Below are 21778 nucleotides of genomic sequence, written 5' to 3'. Positions count from 1 at the left end.
AAATACATTAACTCATTCAACAAATATTTATTAAATTCCTACTATGTGCAGAATTCTCTTACAGTCATTGGCATAGAGGGGCAAAGAATTGAAATCTCTGTTCTCATGAATCCACCATTCTAGTTAATCACAATACTGGAATTCTGTTTGTACATGTCAGATCCTGTTTTCATTGTCTAGAAACACAAGGTTTAATTCGTGTCATTCGTTGGACTTTTAACTTCTCAAAATATAAGCTTCATCTCAAAATGTCCCTGAGTGCTCACTCGCCAACCTTTAATCAAACATATTCTGAGAAGCATTTCTCAAATCTTTCTTTGACATTGCATTAGTTGGAATTTGTTTGGTCCCCAGTGACAGAAGCCAAATCTGAACTATTTCAAAGAAAAAGATGAATTTATTGAAAGCAGAGGATGAATAAAAAGCTGGGGGGAAAGCAGACACAGGGCTGGCCCTCCAAACAGCTGGAACCAGGGCCTGAGACCCTTCGGAGAATCACCGTGCCTCTCGCATCTGTCCCTGCGTGGCAGCTCTATCACTCACACTGCGGTGTGGCTTCTGCCGCATGGAAGACAGCGTGCCTGCTCATGGCTCCGGCGATTTACATCTTGCAACTTCCGCCATGAAAGAGACTAACCCACCTCTCCCAGTCTTCTCATCTGCAATTCCCAGGGAACAGATTCTGATAGTCACAGCCTGAGACGGGGATTCTCTATTGGATCGTTCAGCTTTGTTATTTACACAGCGTTTCCCACACTAATTATAAGGCTGGGGGACTAGGGGTGCACTGCTAGAATCCCATAGCTACCCACACAACCTGTCAAGACAGGGAACCTCCAAAAGGCTAATTCTCCCATCATGGACACCTTTCTGGCAGGAAGCATGTATAACAGCAGCTCTGGAAGCTGAAGAAATGAACAAAACAATAGAGCTAGAAGAGGCCACATTTTATTCAGCCCACAGAGGTATCCATGAGTAGATTACTTCCTGCAAATTGGTCAAGTATATTCAAAGCAAACACATTAAAATGGATTATTCACCGTTTATGCATCAGAGAAGTAACAGTAATATTTTTATGGCACATATTAATGTTCTTGAGTGCTTCCAAAGTACTGCAGAACTTCAGAACATTTTCCAGTTTCATAGAATTAATTAGCTCCCCTGTGGAGCAGCTGAGGAGCAATATCGCTGTTTTGGAGATGAGATGGTTGAGATGGAAAGGCAAGAGATGTTGAGTTGTTCCTCTTTTTGATAGGCATTTATCAAGCACCTGCTCCATGCATGGCTCTGGGCAGATGGCTTTGGGGTTATAAATTGGTTGAAATAAAATCTCTTCTCTCATGGAACTTATAGTCTAGCAGGAAAGGAGAACTTGTCAATAGCCAGCTCTAATGCAAGTCAATATAAGACCCAGATAAGACAGATAAACATGACAAGCTAGAGGAAGCTATGGGATAGAGCTGGGAACAAAGTTAAATTGCCCAGGCCCATGAAAACCATAGGAATTTGGTCTTTAATATGTAAAGTCATCATTAAAATGTATATATATAAATTTGTTATAAATTCATTTAAATGGGTAGTTCTGTAATTATTTTTTAAATCAGTAATAAACCCACACCTCCTTCCCTCAACCCCTGCCTCTGGCAATCATCAGTCTGTACTCTGTATCTAAGAGTTTGTTGGTTTGGTTTTTAGATTCTACAAACGAGTGAGATCATATAATATTTATCTTTGTCTGACTTACTTCACTTAGCATAATGCTCTTGAAGTCCATTTATGTTGTCAAATGGTGGGATTCCTTTTTTTATGGCTGAATAACATTTCTCTGTGTGTGTATATGCCCCACATTTTCTTTATCCGTTCATCCATCCAGGGACAGTTAGGTTATTTCCATGTCTTGGCTAATGTAAATAATGCTGCAATGAACAGAGGGGTACAGACACATCATTATACATAATGACTTCATTTCCTTTGGATAAATACCCAGAAGTGGAATTGCTGGATTATATGGCAGGCCTATGTTTAATTTTTTGAAAAACCTCTATATTGGTTTCCATAGTGGCTGTACCTATTTACATTCCCAGCTACTCCTTCTATTCTTAATTAAATGATCTCAATAAGTGAAAGAAAAAATGATCTATTTGCCTAAATCACTCAAATGACTGGCTAGTTCCCTGGTTTACTTTGCCCTGTGAATTCTGGAGTAAAATGCGTAATTGTGAGTGAAGACTGGAGTGTTTATAAAATGGGCGACCATTAACTATGCAGGTTTTCATTACCCAGGGAGGGTCTGATTTCTGCTAGGGCTCTCTTTGTGAACCCCAACTTCCCTGAAGTGAGGAAATATATGAGAAGCTGTGGAGAGATGCACATGGAGAAGCCCACGTAGAGAGAAAGCGAGGTCCCTGGCCCTCAGCTCCTGTCGACTGCCGACAGTAGGCTCAGACTGCAAGGCATGCGAGCGAGCCATTTGGGAAGCAAATCCTCCAGATCTGAATTGAGTGCCCCAAGCTGACGCTGAGTGGGCCAGAAGTGAGCTCCCCTCTCTGAGCCTTGTCCAAATTCCAACCAGATTCAGGCTAATAAAAAATTGTTATAATTTGTAAGCCAAGAAGTTCTTGGGTGGTTTGGTCTTTAAAATAGTTAACTGGAACATCTTCCGTGAAGAATTCATGACAGTAGCATCTTTGTGCCTTGCTTCCATTCTTCATTAGACGGTGAGGTTTTAGAAACCCCAGCTATTCTGATTTTGGAAACAACTCGGGAGTTCAGAGGGATGCCTTTCCATTTTTCTATAGAGTTTCACAGGGAGAACGCAATTCAACACTTAAGTAATTTCCTTTACATGTGAAATTTCTAAAATATTAATTTTAAAATGATGCCCTCCTATTTCTAAAACAGGTTAAGCTAAAAACACCAATACATGGTATTTCCCTCCATGACATTTGCATCTGTAACATTTGTAATATTCATAGACAAGTGTTCACAAAATTTCCACCCCGGACCCAAAAGGGCCCCTACTGTATTTATGAAGGTCACTGAAGCTCACGCACCTTCAGGGCTGGGCTCTCTTCTCTAGTTCACTAATCAAAAGTTACAAATATAGCTTCTGATACCTCCTCTCTCCTCTTCTTTGTTATTGGCTGTCAAGACAAAGCAGGGCAGCAACCAATCAGCTCTTTATATTAAACAGTGTATTTTGCTGAGCTGGACTTGATTCCTGGTTGCTACAAAACAAATCTAAGTTTATATCAGAGGTGACAAACTCCATACCCTGTCATTTATCCTTTTTATAGCATGGGTGACACCAACAGTCAGCAAGTCTTCTAGATGACCATGTGCATCAACTAAAGCAGAAAACATCTAAGTCAACAGATTTCCTGTGTCGATTGTCAGAAATTGTACTCTTAAATAAAAAGTAAACTAAATTAAAAACAAATTCCACTGCTATTGATTACTGCACATATTTTTAAAAAGAAAGTCATAATCCCAGTACTAACAGCCATAAACACTATTAATACTAGAGTATATATTTTTCTATACGTGAGTCTAAATACACACATATGTAACCAAAAATGTGCTATATTATGAACTTACCCTTATACACTTTAATGATTGCCAAAACCCCAAAACATGTTGATATTTTATTATATAGAAAGGTACTGTACTAAGTGCTTCATAAATACTATTTCATTCAAAGCACAGCAACACTATGAGATAAAAAAAACATTAACACAATTATGCTCTGAGGTCCTGGAGGTTAAGATCACAGCTAGCAAGTAGAAATGTCTGACTCCAAACCTAGACCTGTCAACAGATTCTTACTGCTCTATTTCTCATCTTGTGCACTTGAATTTTTAAACTAAAATTATATTATAACCACCATTCATGATAATATTCTCCTGTTCGTTTACAACAATAGTCTAATGTCTGACTAGTATTTACAGGGTTTTGAAATAGTTCACCATTCTTCTCTTGTTAGTCATTTGAGTTTGGTTTTATTTGTTTTCAATTGTCTACCAGTCTAAACAACACTGCGATAAATATCCCTGCAGATCAATCTTGTTTGTACATCCTTATTATTTCCTGAGGATGAATTTCTAGAAGTTGAGTTGTTGGGACAATGGCATGCAAAAATTTTATGTTTTCAATAGTTATGCCAAATTCACCTTCAGAGAAATTATACCAAATTACCTAACTGCCATCCACATGTACCTGTGTTTGGATACTAAATCCTCATTTAAAAAAACAAATCAAAACAAAATAAAACTTTAAACCACGATCTTCCTAATCATGGAAATAGATGATATCTTAAGAGTTATTTTTTTCCAATCTCCTCCACATTATAGACCTTTTCATAGTACATCTCTGATCTAGATTATCCATCCTATATAATTAATAGGAAGTTCTGGGAACAGGGAAATTTTAAAAATTCATACTACAAAGCCCATTTTTTAAACCTCTCAGCAATAAAACACTTCCCAAGCTATCGTAAAATTCACCCAGAATAAGAGAGTATCACTGGAAATGAGGAAACTTTGGCCGGCTTTTAACATACTTAACACAAGTCACAAAATGATAAAGTTTTTTCTGTCAGTCTCCATCTTGAATGAGTTTGCTCCAGGTGTTGGCAGCTGAATCCATGTCCCTTGTTCTAGGCAGGTGAGCAACTGCTTGGTTCCTTTGCCTTTGGGAATTCAGCAAACAGAGGTGGATGGTCAGTGGGAGAAGAAGATTGCTTAGAAACAGAAATAAATGAGATCGTTTCACATTTCTAGGCCAAAGGGACTGTGAGTATACTTCTGTGAGTCCTCTCCCCACCCCAGGCTCTCAGAAAAGTCATCACCAAGTCCCTTTAATTTTAGAGACACTGAGATTCAACTCTGTTTAAAGGAGGAAACGACCTTCAACTGGTTAAGCTTTCCTTGAATGCCCATTACATACAAAACAATGCTGAATGCAGCAATGGAAACCAAAAAAAAAGAAAAAGAAAAAGGTAATAAATACTCACAGGTGAGTGAAGCAATAGAAGTCTACTTTAAAAATCTATAGATATGTAAATTCTGCAAGTGGTTGGCAAATACAACTACGACACTGAAGACAGAGGAAAGAGTAGTTCTGCATGGGGTTGGGGTGAGGTGTGTGGTTGGAAGAGGCTGTAAAAAAAAGGAGGTATTTATAATGGCCAGGAAGGACAGTTCCTTTGGCCCAAATTGGTTTTGTTTTTTGTTTTTGGCGCAAATCTGATAAATAAATTAAATCATGAAATAAGAACATTACTAAAACTAGTAATCGGCTTTAATCTGAAAACACACACTTTTCTTGTAAAGGGCCTGTGGACTCCATTTCAGCTCCACACTTCCAGTTATCCCTGGAAAGCAAGGAAAATTTGGTTGGGGTTATGGAACAGGCGTCATGACTCAACCCCGAAACTCTGGCCTTCAGGAACTTCAGGGGATCCTTCTGACATCTGACCACGGATCCTTCAGAGGGGCTATCTGGCCTTATTCATCTTCCCTCCAAATAGCCTAGTGGAGTACTTGGCACCTAGTAGGCAATCATTTGTCAAATGGATTTTAAGCATTCTCCTTTTTCTCCGTTAGAGGACAATCAACCAACCTATCACTATGCTATGCTTCTCTGCCAGCTTAATTTAGCTCTGATCTCAGTAGTTAGGAAAACAGGAGAAACAATGGGGCCATAGCATCCCTGAGAGTGAAGCTAGGCAAGAGGGTGTGAGTTAGGCAAGCGAGGGCTGCAGGGGGTGCTAAACACTCCCACCTCAGCTCCCCATCTCCGGTGGCAAAAGCTCAGCCCCCTCCCTCCCTCTCTATTTCGGACCGCACCGGGGAGGTGAGAGGGCAGCACCAGCGAGGCGGTGGCCAAGGCTCTACCACGTTCATTATTCCCTGCTGCTTTTTCCAGTCCCCAGCCTTCTCGCCCCTCCTTCCTCCTCCTCAGTCCAGGTTTGGAAGCGATTCCCCTCTAGTGACTGAGCCCCTTTGCATCTGGGTGAGAGGCGCTTCGCCTCCCTCACGTCTTTGTCTCCTCCTCCTGCGAGCTCCCGGCCCGGCGCAGGGGTTGCAGCGGCCGCTGCAGCAGCTGGAGCCGAGCCGTGCCTTGCACCGCCTCTTGGGGCCGTACTCCAGTGGTGTGAAGGCTCCGGAGGACACCAGCCGAGCCACTCACCGCCCGCCCGCATCCCGCGCTCCAGCCGCGGCGCACTAACGCCGTGGGCGCAGCGGGGGAGCCAGCCAGCCCAACCCGACCAGTCTGGAGTAGGCAGCCCGGCTAGCAGCCGCGTGTGGATAGCGGCGCTGCAGCTCTGGCAACGCGCACACCCCCCGGCATACATACCTAACGCCTTCTCCCTGCGCCACCAGGATGGAGCAACCACCCCAGTCCCGGACTGGCGCAAGGTAAGGTGCGGCCGCCTGTTGCTTTTCGCAAAGCGCGGTATCATCCCTCTGCCCAGGTGCCTAGGCCATTCCTCCACGAACAAGTAGAGGAGAACTATCGCACCACTTCTGAGCCACGTCCAAACCCCCTGCTCCCCTTAGCGCAGACCCTTGGAGAGACCACCCCTGGCCAGGGAGAGTCGACCCTATTTCCTCGCGTGCAGCCAGCTGCCACGCAATAGTCTGCAAACTTTTGTTCATCCCCTTCTCCGCGCGGTACTCACCCCGTGCCGTGCAAGTTGCACCTCTAGTTTTCGCGTGTGCCCTTCCCCCAATCCCCCTCCCTTGCCGAATACATCTGCCCATTTCTCTCTGTATTCTTGTCAGTCGACTTTTCACTCCCTGCAGCTCCCGCTAGAGAGGCGAGGGTTTGGGACCCAGCAGTACTCATCCTGCCTGTAGGGGCAGTTTGGGAGCCGAGATGGTGGAGTAGGAGAGGTGGGGAGTGGGAAAAGGCTGCGGCCACCCCTGGGGTTCTGTCCAGCGCAGCGGGAGTCGGTCCATCCTTGCGTTTGCCACCTCCAACTAGGTAACGAAACCCTTGGAGGGGCTTGCGGCTTTGCGCCTTGGGAACGCCAAGTGCAGATCCGGGTGGGTGAAGTAAGTGGTTTTGGGAGGGAAAAGCTTGCTTGGGGGTAGGGGAGGAAGCTGAGTGTCGAGGATAGATCTGATTGAGGGGGAAACCAAAAGGCTCTGCTAATGCGGGCGAGGGGCCAGTCCCGAGAAGGCTTCTGATGGGGAGGAAAAGGGATTTGAGTCCGGAGGTTGCTGGCCCGGTGTGTAAATACAGATGGGGGAGGCGCAGAGAGGAGAAATGGAGCCTTGGAATGCTGGGGCCACGGGGACCTTGGGAAGGCAGGCTTCTGGGTGACTGGGATGGGGCGATCTCCCTCTCCTGGAGAAACATACCTCCCGGTGAGATTCTGAATGCGTTGGTGTCTTGGGCGGTGACTGAGTGGTTTAGATCATGGACCAGGGATGCTTTTCCTGGCTCTAAGAGGACCTAAGTCCCCCTTCTTTCTCTGGCACCAGCTTCTGCACCCTTCCACCTCCTCGGCCAGGTTTGTAGACCTACGCCCACCTTCCCTACAGGGTGCTCTGGAGTTAAGGACGTCTCCATAGCCGCAGTGTGGGAAGGGGATTCCTGGCACCCGGGGAGGACTGTGTTCGGTAGGGGGAGACTCCCCAGCTCTGAGACAGTAGACTGGGGTCCGAACCGGTTGGAGCAGAGCGCAGGGGTGAAGGCTGCACTGGGAGCCACCACCCCCACCTCCCTCCGCAAATCGCACCTGGGCGGAGCAAGGGAGTGGGGGAGCCCCGTGCTGAGCCTGGGGAGGCTCCGGAGCGCAGAGCTGCAGGGAGTGCAGGGCGATGGGGTATGGACAGTGGATGAGGGAAGACCCAGCAGATCAGGGGCTCCGTGCGGAGGTGGGCTGTCTAGTTTGCTGCCCCAAAGTAGATCCTTCTGGTTGTTCCAGACCCTTTGGCCAATGCAGGAAGGGAAGGCTCTTTTCTCCTTTGCACCCCAGCAGTCTGGGATGGAAGAGCATTTGCGGGAGGGGGCTTAGACTGCTGTTGCAAAAAAGTGGGGCAGCCCCCGGAGCCCCATTTATCCTGGTGGGGCACACACTGAGCTGCTAAAGGCCTGGATGCACCCCGTTTAACCCTTCTCTCTTTGAGTTGGTTCACGCCCATCTCCTACCAGCGCCTTTGGCTTCGAGTTCGGTTCTCGTTCCCTACTGTACCTATGAGAGAAGAATTTGGAGGTTGCGTGGATCTGGAGACGTGTAAAACCCTCTGGTCCTCCCTGTTCAAACCTCCCACGTGCAGGCTTTTGGGGGTGCAACTGGCTCTGCACTTGCCCTGTAGACGTCTCCTGCTCTCCCGCACCAACTAGGAGAAAGCACAGCTCAACGCAGTCCCCTTTTTGGGCCCCACTCCTTGGCCAGACCCTTCCGGAAGAGACGTCGACTGGCAAGGGCTCCGGGGAGGAGTCCCGAGGTCGGCCCTCCCATCCCGGGACACCCCGGGAGCCGCGAGTTCCCTGTCGCCCAGCGGCAAGCTGCAGAGCCCCAAGGAGCGGGAACGGGGATTCCCTCCGCTCCGGCTCGGGGGCGCTGCGCTTGGGCACCAAGGCCACACCCTCACAGGCCAGGCACCGGGGAGAGAGCGTTGGCTTCTTCTGAATTACCTGGATACCTGAGGTAGGAGCCCAGAATTAAATCCCTCACTCGCAAGATTTAGTTTCCCATGTCCCGGGGTCCGCTTCTTCTTCTCCTCGCCCCCACCCCCCCATGCTTATCACCTGGATTTGTGCGCAGGTCACTTCCCATTGCACGTAGAAACAGCTTGGAACCTGTCCTTTGAGAACCCTTGAAGGAAGAAGACTTCAAATCCACACCAGGGTGTTTGTTTTGTTTTTCAGATTGCTGAACTATTCTGGGGAGACAGGTAGTAATAACAATAATCAGCGCTAGCATTTATTGAGCCCTTACCCTATGCCGGGTATTATTCTGGATGTTGTACGTGCGCTGTTTTAGTTTGAATCCTCACAACCAAGGAAAATAATTGAAGTTATTTTTCCCATTTTATTAGCGAGGAAACTAAGTCATGGAGAAATGATTTGCTCATAGTCATCCAGCCAGTAGGTGGTGGGGCAGGTTTCTCTGGTGAGCAGAGAACACTGGGTGTGTCCCACACTCCCTGCCTAGTTGGTCCTCAAGACCCTTGTCCGCAAGGAAGTGGGTGAGGCCTCCAGCCTGTTACTCCAAATCCCAGGGGCAGTACTGTAAGGGTCAGCCCTTGCCTAGGTGCCCCTGTAGCTGTGGCCCTGGGAACATCTCACTCCTCTGAGAGTCTGTTGGGGTGCATCTTGGTAGGATGGGATCCTGGTACTAGAAGCAGACTTAAGGAACTGGCTGCTGACATTGGACTTCTTTTCCCAACCTTTTGGTAGACATTCCCTTTTGAAATGTGAGCAGAAATGGAAGGAGGGATCCAAATGTGAACAGAGATTTGCTCTGAGGTCACAAACTGCAGACACTGGATTCTGCAAATGGGTCCCTTTCAAGTGATGGGATCACAGAATATTAGAGCTACAGGGACGTCAGCTATCACCCCTGTCCCTCCAGGGGTAGGGAGGAGATTCACGGACCGGCAAGGCCACTTGGTGTGTTTGTAGAGTAACTGCTGTTGGAACCTCTGTCTTCTGACCCTGGTCAAAATAAACTGTGTCCGTGCATAAATACATTATGTTCACTGCCGCTGTTTCTCAGCATCTTAAAATCAATTAGAGAAAATTAATTAACTGGTGAAAAAATTTTTGTTGAAAGTAGATCATTTTGCTAATTTTTTATAAATGCCTCAATTAGCGTAAACCAGAAAAAGTCACCACCACATAATGGATAAACCACCACAAATTGCCCGTTTTGCAGAAGATTGCAGTAGAATATTTATATTTCAAGTCAACAAAAATCAACCAACTATGCAACATTTTTAGATGATTCTAAGTAAAAACTAAATAGATTCTCAACCATTTTAGCCAAGTTCTTCCCTCAAGTTGAGTAGGTCTGTCCTGCCTGACTCCCAATTATTGTTGAAAATAAGAAAAAATGTAGTACTTCAAAGGGAAAAATCCTTTTGAATCCAATGAAATGATTTGTTATTGTTTCTTCTGGGTTTCTGACCCCGGGGTTAAACTTTAGGCCTATGTAAATACGAGGCAAAACATACTTGGGGCTCAGAAAGGGGAAAAAGTAGTGCATGGCCACTTCCTCACCCATTGAGCACCTTCACAAAGTGGAGTTTCTCCAGGAGCTTAGTGTTCCCGTGGACCCCTAGGCATTCTTATAGGGCAGAAACCTGGTTTCTGAGAACACCCCGTGCCTTTTCCCTGTAGCTGCATTACCGAGATGCCCTCCCCCTGGAGACAAACAGAGGTTTGGGCTGGGAGGTGTTATGGGAAAAAGCTGTTTATCAGAATCACATTGGGGGATAAGAAGTACAGACAGAGAGTAGACACTTGGTCCACTGATGTCACCTGGAACAAGCTTTTCACTCCTGATGCTGTGACAAGTGAGGACCAAGGCCCTCCAGCCATAATTAAGGTTGGGGGAGGAAAAGGTGAGGGTGAGGGAATAGCGCTGGTCAGGGGGCATGGGGTCAGGGAGGCGGGGCTTGGCGGATCAAGGACTTTGGTGTGACAGAAATGGCCCTGGAGAGCCTGCATGAAGAGCCACCCTCCACCCTTTCCTTCCTTTCCACCGCCTCAGTCTGCCATGGCTGGTGGGTTGGCTGATCTGAATCCCAGCATCCTCAGTTATCTCAAGGAAGGCATTCCCATTCTAGAGAACTCATTAGAAATGGACATTGTTTTTACACAAGCACGGGAAAATATGCACAGCTGTCCCGCTCCTCAGGAAGAACCACTGAACATCGTATCATCCCAGAAGGGTAACCCTCTGAGGGTGGGGATACTCATTAGTTGGATTACAGCAGTGTTAGAGGGAAAAAAGATACACCATTGAAATCAGGTGTGACAACATCTAAATGAAATGGTCTATCTTTTTAGGAACTCTACAGCAAGACAATTTTTTGCACCTTGGCATGCATCTTGATTCCCAATTCCTGGCTTTTCCAGAGGTAATAGTGGAATTAGCTGTCATCCAATTTATGGGGCCCACGCCCCCTCTGCTGATTTTACTCCTGTGTCATATAGTGTTAAAGGGCACACACAACACTGCTGGGCAAATCTTTGGGTGCACATTTACCTTAAATAAATAAATAAATATATATATACACACACACACACACACACACACACATACACACACTTATCATATGTATATATACACATACACATATTCACAGTTGAAATAACAGTTACTATCAAGCAACATGCCTTGGGGAAAAGATTATAAAAATACTGTTTTTATTTAGAACACAATGAATAAATATGTTTATGCAATACATAGTATGAATTAAAATTCTCAGTTTTGGTTAGTAGGTAAAAATGAACAAAATCAAGAACCAGAGCATCTGGATTCAATCTAGTTTTAGTAACAAGAAAAGCCAAATCATAAGTTTCTGTAAAGTTTAAAGAAGTTACCAAAGGGAAATAAATGAATAAAAAAAGATGACTAAGTAAAACCGGAGAAGATTTACCCTCATGGATTTTATTTAAAATAAATATATAATATTTTAGTCTGCTTTTAGATTTCAATAACATATGATTATGAACTTTAGCAGTTTATCCACGGATTGCCACTTCGATGAGCGTTATTCTACAAGTGGTTGGCAACCAGGATGGAAGCTTTTATGACGGATGTATATACTAGTTATAGCTATATATGCTTTATAAAAACTTAGTGAATTAAAATATCACAACATGAGACATGTAAGGCCCTTTTTATATGAGAATGCAGTCTGAAATCTTCTCAAGAGCTTAAAGACACAGAACATACTATTTTCCAAAAGGGAATACTTTGACAGTAAGGGCCGTATAATTCATTTAATAAAAGTAATTGAGTAAATATTAAAAAGAACCACACTGATAATTTTTAAGAGGATAAATGAACACATCGGCAAAGTGTATGAAATTTATGGTTTCATTTTATCCTAAGCTCTCTGAGTTGCTTTTTATGTTAACACTAGTCCAATGCACAGTCACTACACTTCAGTTTTTATAAAAAGGCTTTGTGCCTTTTATTACAAATAAAATGGTAACAAATATAAAAAAATACTGTGAGTCATTCTCACACATGAAGTAACACTTGACAAAACTGTTTTCAAGTGCAGATTCCTTTCTTCCTTCCTTCCTTTCTTTTTCTTTCTTTCTTTTCTTTCCAGGTCATTGATAGAATTTTCAGTCTGCATGTAAGTATTCAGTACCTGGCTGGGAGAGATGACTGTTTCAGGACAAATATTTCCCCCAGTGAGGGTGCTCGTATATTTGTCCAAGGCTAACTCGCAAAGGTCATGAAGTCACACTGGCTTTTTCTCTAGTCTTCCAACCTCAGCTCTGCTTAACACAAGGATTCCTTGTACAGGCCCACTACAGTGGGCTCCCCCTGGAGGCAGTGACTGAGCAGTATCCTGGCCCATTCTGTTGACCTTTCCTGCATGTCTGGTCACTGGGGGTTATCAAGAAGAAATGTTCTCCACCCTTTCTACAAATTATATTCACGCTTGAATCTGCAAAGTGACGTGACCTTCTGCCATGAGGTGTTTCATGGTTGTTTATTTGGGTGATCCATCTGTTTTTAGGTTCCTTCTCAAGAACACTTTCTAGAAACAAAATTAATACCCTACCCTAATGGAAGGGATAGTATAGACTCTTGGGGTCCTAAGTATTTGCTACAAAACTCCTGGAAAAGGGGTGGCTGGTAGCCAGCCAGGTCATGGGGGCCCAGAGAGGCAACAGAGAAGCAGCTGGGGGTGAGGTTTGGGGAAAGGGAGAGGGGGTAAGGGACATAGGCCATCAGGGAAAACAACTCAGGGAAGGGACCTAGTGATTAGCACAGGAAGATGAAGAGGTATTTGAGAGCACGCTGAAACTGAAGGATAAGAAAAAGAAAGGCATAAAAATAAGAGAAGATAAAGAAAGCTAATAGGAGTGACAAAAAAGAAGAAGCATGTAAAGCAAAATATCATATCTAAATAATTCCTCATGGTCTGAACAACTCAAAGGCAGGCCAGCACCTCAGCTAGAGGACATGGTCTCCTCTTCACATTCCCCCGTCCCTTGGTACTGTGGCTTCTTAATCTCCCGATCAGTGACTCTTAATCCCGCTAATGCCTAGGTACCCTTTGGTGGTCTGGCAAGCTTAGGGACCCCAGAATGATGTGTTTAAGTGCATAAAATGCATTATATGATTGTAGTATACATTCAGCCTCATATATATATATATAATTATATAAAACATTGTGACGTGGTCTACTGATGGGACTAATGGCTGCCATCACTTTGAAGGAGGGAGGAGCATAGATGCTGCTGTGAGGTGACTGCAGCAACTGTGTTGTGACATGAAGGTATCTGATTTACATTGTTGACAAAATCGTCGGTACTGCTCCTGCACTTGACGTGTGTGGCTTGCATTCACAATAACCTGAAATTCTAAATTGGCGCTCACTGTTAGCAAACAAATTTGTGATTGTTTTCCACCAGAGTTCATGGGTCATTTCAACTCTACTGATAGATGTTTCAGAGGAGTGTGATCCCCCTAAGAACCCTGGACTAGGGTGACCATCTAATTTACTATCTACAACTGGGGTACTTTTGAGAATGAAAAGGATTGTAGTCGTTACCCTAAGACAGCAGGTGTGAGTTGAGACAGGCCTGGGAGCAGCTTGTCTGTCTCTCTCTCTGATCTTTCTGCTCAGACCAGTTTTCTCTTCTCTGGCCCAAGGAATTGGCTTTCTTTGCCCTGTTCATGGGAATGATGGGTGTGGATACTGACTGGCGTTGGAAGTGGAGAATAGCTTTAGCTGACAGTGGGTGACGTGTCCAGGCCACAGCCAAGCTTTGGGATGCCTTTGTTAGGAATGGAAAGTGGGTTTCATCAGAGCAGAAGGATCTGACTTTGGGCTGAGTGAACATTGGCCTCCGTTTCAGTTTTTGATGCCCCCTTGGCCAGATGCCCTGTAGCCTTGGCCAATTTCACCTGAAGTGAGGTTCAGTTATCAGACGGCATTGCATTTCAGCTAAAAGTTTTAACTTCCCCTCTAACAATTTTTTTTTCAAAGCCGAGTTGCCACAATGGCTTTTAAAGCTTTACTTCCTTTCCCTGCCCACTTCCTAGTTATCAGGAAATGGCCTCGGTACAGGCAGGTGGATGGAAACCCATGGGAAAGGGCCAGGATCTAGAGAATTCTCAAACTGGACAATAAGGCCTTAAGTGACAGGGAGGGGACTGTGGTCATGCAGTGTTTCCTAAACAGATGGCTCATATTGTCCTGTGTTGGGGGAGGGTGACAGAATGTCCCAGCTCCAGGATATCACCATGTTTCTGTCTGTTCTAACTGGTGAAGTGGAACCTGCTTAGTAGATGAAAAAGATCTTTGAAGAAAAGCCTTTGACTTTGCAGGGGGAAGGCAACATCTCAGAAAACACTCTTTATGGGCACACGGAGTATTGGACTGGGAACCAGGCGACCTGGTTCTAATTCCAGTTTTGGTTCTGGCCAGGTTGGTGGCTCCGTGCTGCTGAAGCTGACTGCGCTCCACCCCACTTCCCACGTAAGAGGATAATGGGAATCTCAATGGTCCCTAAACCCCATGCCAGCCATATGTATGGTCTGTAATGTCAAAGATGTGTCTGCCATTATTTTATTTCTACTCCACATGGGGGCTTCTCTGTTTAAACTGGTTCAGACCCACATTTTGGCTCATGCCTTCCAGTCCTTACATGCCACAGGTCCTACAGTGATGGATGGACACCACAGTCTTGAGGGCCTTGACACCTGGAGCCCTCTGGGAGGCTAGAATAAGGGGATGGGAGCGGGAAGTGGAGAGAAAAATACCAGACAAAGTGATACAATAGGAAAGAAATGGAACCATTGATACATTTCCTTACAGCAATCACTGTTACTCAGAAAAGATGTAGGAAGTATGATGTTTCTAAAATTTGGACTCTTGGTCCATTTTGCATCCAACTCTTTATAACCATAAATCATGTCACTCCCTATTAATGACTTTTAAATTACTCCTGGTTGCATAGAGGAAGATTGCATCCCTAGTGTGGTTTAATAGGTCCTTTATCACCAGGCCCTGCCTGTCACTGCATCTGTCATTTTCCTTGGCATATTCCACAGCCTGGTGTGTTAATGCTGCTGCTTTAGTGCTGGTTAGTACCGGCAACTGTTCACATGTGTTCTCTCCGTCTCTGCATTCAGTAATATGATGTTGGTATCTTGAAATCAGCTATGTTGGGAGGATTTACACCACAGAAACAATCAGACACTACAAAGCAGTGCTTCCCCTGCCCCCACCCACTGAGAGTCTGTTGTTAACCTTTACCTACGCAGAGCATTGCCTCTGCCTCATCAAACAACTGGAAGTTTCTACAAGAGTAGATATGATGGAAGGTGCTCCATCACATCTCTCCCCACTTGGTTTGCCATTCTCTGTTCCTGATGGTTCACCTGTCCCTCCCCACTTTCTCTTCTTCTCTCCCTCCATCCACCCAACTCTCCATCCACCCAACCACCCATCACTCCGTCCAGAGATAGCTAGACTCTGTTCTAATTTCTCTTCTGCCACTTAATAGCTAAGTGAGTGACTCTGGGAAAATTTCCTAACCTCTAATATGTCAGTTTCCTAACCTCTCATATGCCTTAATAAAATATGTATAATAATAGGTAATTGTGAGTCTTAAATGAGTTAATTTGTATAAGGTGCTTCATACAGTCTCTGGCACATGAGAAATACTATTGAAGTCTTGTTTTTAGGAATGATTACAATATTACTGATTGTTTACCATGTGCCTAGCATTTAATATGCACGTGTGATGTGAAAAGAGGTTCGATACAACAAGCACAAGAGAATATTCAAGAGCATCGAACAAAGAAAGCTTGGTTAGTTTTTCCAGAGATACTGGAATTGACTTCACAGAGCTGGGGGCATTTGAACTGAATCCTGAAAGATTGATCCCGTATACCCTCCAAACTGGCAAGACAGGTAGCAGCGTCCCAGGAGGAGAGTCGGTCATTTGAGCACAGGCGTGGACGAGGGAACGGCACGGGCTGTTTGAGTTTTGTGTAGCTGAGCATGAGATCATGGAAGGCGAGGAAGGCGGGTCTCCAAACATATGTGGGTTACCATAAGCTCCACTGTTGCCTGCACCAGGTCACGCCAGACCCCTGGATTTTTTTTCAAAGAGTCAGAATTCCAGATTTTTATGTGGAAGTTTTTATTGTTTAATGGTAGAATTAATTCAATTAGAAACAAAACTCATCCACAGGCTCTATTTGGCCTCCTGCAGAGAGTAGAGTTTCCAAGCTGGTTTCCAAGCTTGTGTAAAGGTAAGATCAACAATCAGAATTCCTGGTTTTGAATACAATCCTGCCATTAGTTGTATGACCACAGGTAGAGTCCCTTAAGCCCTCTGAGCTCTGGTTTCTGCCAGATGGCTATCATATTTCATGTGCTATATACCTTGCTCTGAGGAGCCTTTGGGCTATGGGGATGGAAGCCCTTGCAAAGAACCAGACATGCATTAGAATTATTCGTAGGCCCTCCTTGGCAGAGACATACACTCAGTGCAGCCCCAAGCCTTACTCACTCACCCAAAGATACCCCGAATGTCCTCGCCTGCCTCTTTAATTTTAACAATAGATGGGGGAAGAGAAATGTAGGCGTATTTGTTCCCCTTCCTTCTGTTAAAAACATCACGAAGGAGCTTGACATTCCATTTTGGAAGTCTGCGTGTCAGAGATCCAGCTAAGATGGATCTAAGCTATTGATTGCTTCCGCATGGATCCAGGATCACCGGGAAAGGTGCGCGCAGCCTCTGCGTGGGGCGCGTCGTTTCTCTGAGGTGAGGGAGGATTCTGTGAGAAGCAGTCAGCCCTACCCGGTATTAGTCTAGGTCATGTTAAAATCTGCACCTGCATCTGTGCAATTTCCCTTCTTTTGATCTCTTTCCATTCCAAGCTGGCTTTGATCATGCAGGCTTTTAAGGAAATGATCAGACCTTTAAAGAGTCTAATTATTTCTAGTTGAGGGGCTGAGCTTGATGGATGTTGGCGTTCACACAGCAGAGAGGTGGCTATGCATCCAGCCAATTCCATCAGGCCTGGTCAAAAGCACTATGTAACCGCAGCTATGCAAAAAAAAAAAAAAGCAAAAAACCCCCAAGGTTATCTTAAATACATTGATTCTTGGTGCTATTCTGATTTTGTGTTGTTTTTATGTGTTTTGTTATATTTCCTGATTGAACTTGATCCTGAGAAGCTTCAAAGATGCAAGCAGGTTGCGCTGGGTAGTATGGTTCAGTTGGTTGAAGTGTCCTCCTATGCACCAAAAGGTTGCAGGTTTGATTCCCAGTCAGGACACATGCCTAGATTGCAGGTTCAATCCCTGGTTAGGGAGCCTATGAGAGGGAACTAATCAGTGTTTCTCTCTCTTTCCCCCTTACTCTCTCTCTAAAAGCAATGAAAAAAATATGGCCCTGGGTGAAGATAAATAAATATACAAACAAATAAATGCAGGCAGGCCTTGAAGTAAAGATACCTGATTTACACAAGCACGTCAGTTACAGATTTTGACCCCACTGTAGAGATCCTAACACCCCTACTTCAGGAGCCGACCTGGGCCTCAGAGTGTAGTTCATTCTCTTCCAAGCCCTAAGCCACCTGGCCCTCAGTACTGAGGCGTCTGATGCTGCTACAGCTCTCACCCCCTGTTGATGTCTGGGACCCTGTCCCCCTTATCCTCTGCAGAAGCTCCAGAGGAGCCAAGGTCCCACTACTCGGATATGGATTGGAAAATTTTGGTCTATTGAATTAACATTATAGGTGAAATAACACATTTGCTGTTAAGGAAGTGTTGAAGTCCTAACTCCTAACAGGGTGGTGTTTGGAGGCAGGGTCTTTGGGAGGCAGTTAGGTTTACATGAGTTCACCAGGGTAAGGACCTCACTTGGGATTAGAGCTGTGATAAGAAGGGACCAGAGAGCTCGCTTCCTCTCTTTCCACCTACAAACACCGAGGAAAGGCCATGTGAGGAAACAGCAAGAACACGGCCATCTGCCACCTGAGCAGAGGGCCCTCACTAGACATTGATTTGCTGGCACTTTGATCTTGGACTTCCAGTCTCAAGAACTGTGAGGAATAAATTCCTGTTCTACCAAGTCTATGAGTATGGTATTTTGTTATGGCAGCCCAAGCTGGCTGATACAGGAAATTACTGTAAGTGAGCCTGGGTTCCTAGGCACCTCATAAAACATCTCTTTGAACAAAAGTGTGCCTGTTTTTGTACGACTTTACCTATGTTCACCACCAGCCCATCACATAGTAGATACTTGTTGAAGGAATGAAGGAACACTAATGAATGGAGTGAAAATATCCAATTTATAAACAAACATTTGGGAAAAAAATTCATTCATGTGTTAGGGAGCTCATGAAATCATGGTTCAAGATGAAGAAAAAAAATTTTTTCAAGTATATTGTGTGTGTATGTATATATATCACCAAACTGTTAACAGCCTGAACTTTTTTACTAGCTTACCCCACGGAGACGTAATGATAGTAAAATAAATACAGTCAGCATGCTTTCCTATTTACTCAGCATGCTTGCAAATGATGCTGAGTTGGGCTGCTGACCTACCAAAACCTAATTAATTTAAGTTTAGCAAAAATAAAAAAGTAATGTATGTATAAGAGAAACACAGCACCTCGATATCAGAAAGGACTTCTGAGGTACCTTTCCATTTTATATCCCCCATGGGCAGGTTGCCACAGAAGGATGTGATTGTTCTGGGAAAAAAAATGGTGGCATGAGGGTTCACTCTTGTCTGTCTAAGCAATCCCTCAGACACTACAAGGAGCTTGCTCCATGGCTTTTGCCATTTGAGAATGGAGAAGCTATTTCCTCAAGATGCTATTCATCTTTATTCATATCTGGGTGCAGATGAGTTCAGAACGTGTGGGTGTGGGATTTGAAGAATCTGAAGTGCTTAGGTAACAGTTGGCGTGCCAGTTGTATAATGAAGAAAATGTATTGACAATATTAAATTGTGGGCTGAATCTTGTTTTTGGTGTTTGAAAAAAAACCAGAACAAGGTTTCTAAAAGTGACAGCGTTGTTTTATGCTGGGGCGTTTGTCAGTGTTGGGACAACAGTGCTGAGGAAGATGGGCCTCCAAGACGTGTGGCTTTCTCCTGCCGAGCCCGATTTTCCCGTGTGAGCCCCGCACGGCTTCCTTTTTCAGTGGTAGGTGCTGTAGTGTTTCTAAATATACATTTATATTGTCTTCAACTGACAGAGGGAAATAGCTTCTTCGGTAATAACAGGCAAGATTTTAATTCACTTTTCATACTGAAGGTGGAAGAGTCAACTGGTTTCTGGAAAAATTAATGGTAACGTATTGAGTTACTAGGAAATTAGTGCTTGCTTTCGAAGCTTCAGAATCTCTAAGTCATGATCCACTTCAGGGTCTTTCGCATGTGAAATTGTGCACCACGAATTCTTTTTTTAACTCACCTCCCTTTCTCCACGTGCGTGTGTGTGTGTGTGTGTGTGGTGACAATAGAGGAGGAATACAGAGAGACCTTCCCACATGGTTGTGTGTGGAGTGGGAAGTGTGAGCATGACTGTGACCGGCGCACGGTCACGTGTGTGGAGCCACATGTAGCAGGTGTCTCTAGTTAAAAACACGTGGCTACTCAGGGCCCTACATCAGTAAGGTAATGCCTGGGTTAGGAGGCGTTATTTAACCACTTTTCCTTTTGGCAGTCTAGGGATACCTATCTACCCCTCCTTAATGTAAAAATTAAAAAATGTAAATTTTGTTTAAATAAAATGGAAAAATATTTTAAATGTAATAATTTAAGTACATAGGATTATAAAAACAAAAACAGGAAGATAAAAAATACATAAAACATATTGATTCTCATAAAACTTACATTTTGCATGACCTGTATCTCTGCCTAATCTGTCAAAAATACTTTTAAAAATTACTTTTGATAACACACTTCAGTAGTTAACTTACCCATTGGAGGTGTTTGAACTTGCCTTGTCTAGACTTGTAACCCACACGCCTATTAGATTTCAAAAGACAATGATAACTTAGGAGAATTAAAATGTCTCACTTGAACTGTTCAGTTTTACAAAACTATAACAGATCATATAAATGACTGACTTCTTTTCATGTATCCATAAAGAACAAACAAGTGTCGACAGGGAAAACCATAAAGCATCTTAGGGGTCTGGTTCACTATGAGAAGATGCACCTGTCTACTTTTGTGACTGCCGGATGAGAACTTGAGCAATAGTTGTCTCTGTATATTATGAGGGCTATCATCAGAAGAATTAACCATAATGGTCTTACAGTCATGGTGTGCATAAATGGTATTCAGAATTTCTGGAATAACTGTATTTTCCTATGAAAAAAAACTGTGGTTTTTATTGGTGAGATGATGGGCACTGATAATAGTAGTGTAGTCTGTTGTTTGCCTTTAAAATGAAAGGAAATATCAAATTCCTGTTGGAGATCAATGGAAAAAAATCAGAAAAGATGTTCTACACTTGTGGGTTCCCTGCATTACAGCTGCGGCCACACAGGAGGACCATGGACCTGAGTTACAAACCCCTGTCTCAGTGTGTGCATCTACACCTGATAACGTGGCAAATTACAACAAAAGCAGTTTTCAGACACATGAGATTCATAGAAGGTATTATAAAAGAATGTCATTTTCTGTTTGGTAGTTTATATAAGAAACACGCCAGAATTCAACTTAGAGAGTGTGATAGGCTTCAAAACTGACCTTTTAGGAGAGAGATGCTATTGCCTTTATTCAAAATAGTATTGAATCTTTTTTTGACAGGGAGTAATAAAATGTTTTGACTATTCTCATCAATGTTAATTCTCCAACCATTTTGGGGTGGGCCTGCTGTTTTTAAATAAGCCAAAGTCATTTGAAGTAAGGCTGCCAAATGATGAGGGCGATCGAGGAGTATAAGCACCAGACTGGGACTTGAAAATCCCCAGGCTCCTTTTTGGAAGGGGGCTCATCAGCTACCCTGAAGGCTGCTCCATAGTTGGTGGAGGGGAGAGGGGATGAGACCCTGAAAAGACCGCATTTCCAGAATGAGTGCGTCCTTGGAATCAGCCGATAGCCCCCTGAAGTGACAACAGAGGGGCCCTCATTTCCTTCTATAAAGTAACAACCCAAGATAATTTCAAAATATTTAGTGACAACACTCAATAGTCACATTTTAAATGTTCTTAAATAGGATTTGCCAATGGAAATATGATGCTAGTTCTTTATGTAATTTAAAATTTTCCAATAGCCACATTAAAAGTATAAAAAAAGAAAAAGATGAAATTAATTTTAGTAATACGTGTTACTTAACCTAATATATCCAAGATTATCACTTTAACAGAGTCAAATACAATTTATTGAATTTTTTTCTCATATCGAGTCTTTAAAATCCAGTGTGTATTTTACACTTACAGCATATTGCACTTGGGCACTGAATTTTCATTAGGAACACTTGCCCTCTATTTAGAATTCATAAAATTTACAGTTCAAAAAGTACATTTACATATCCAAGTTGTTTGAACTGTACTTAAATGTTTTCCAGGCACTGGATTGAGGATTA

The 21778-nt window shown here is 43.9% G+C and overlaps 1 protein-coding gene and 1 long non-coding RNA gene across 6 annotated transcripts in view; one reads left to right on the top strand and one right to left on the bottom strand.

Annotated features, from left to right (window-relative positions):
* Window positions 1–932: 932 nt before the first annotated feature.
* On the bottom strand, window positions 933–1900 carry LOC123830822. The gene is made up of 2 exons (XR_006787815.1): window positions 1745–1900; window positions 933–1354 (listed from the first exon to the last, which is right to left on the bottom strand). It is a non-coding gene; the product is annotated as an uncharacterized LOC123830822 (long non-coding RNA).
* A 3987-nt stretch (window positions 1901–5887) lies between these two features.
* LRRC3B (leucine rich repeat containing 3B) overlaps window positions 5888–21778 on the top strand; it is an 82537-nt gene continuing 66646 nt past the window's right edge. For 2 of the 5 annotated variants that reach the window (XM_045857141.1, XM_045857138.1), the window contains exon 1: window positions 5888–6419. The gene's annotated coding sequence lies outside the window, so the exon portion shown is untranslated. Of the gene's footprint in view, window positions 6420–7010; window positions 7050–8497; window positions 8663–21778 lie in introns of those variants that run through there. The other 3 variants (XM_045857143.1, XM_045857139.1, XM_045857140.1) reach the window with 2 other exon arrangements.

The sequence above is a fragment of the Phyllostomus hastatus genome, unplaced genomic scaffold, assembly GCF_019186645.2.
Source record: "Phyllostomus hastatus isolate PE091 unplaced genomic scaffold, TTU_PhHast_1.1 phas_scaffold_129, whole genome shotgun sequence".
NCBI classification, from domain to species: Eukaryota; Metazoa; Chordata; class Mammalia; order Chiroptera; family Phyllostomidae; genus Phyllostomus; species Phyllostomus hastatus.
The sequence above is the reverse complement of the archived record's forward strand: the minus strand, read 5'-3'. Positions and strand labels throughout refer to the sequence as shown.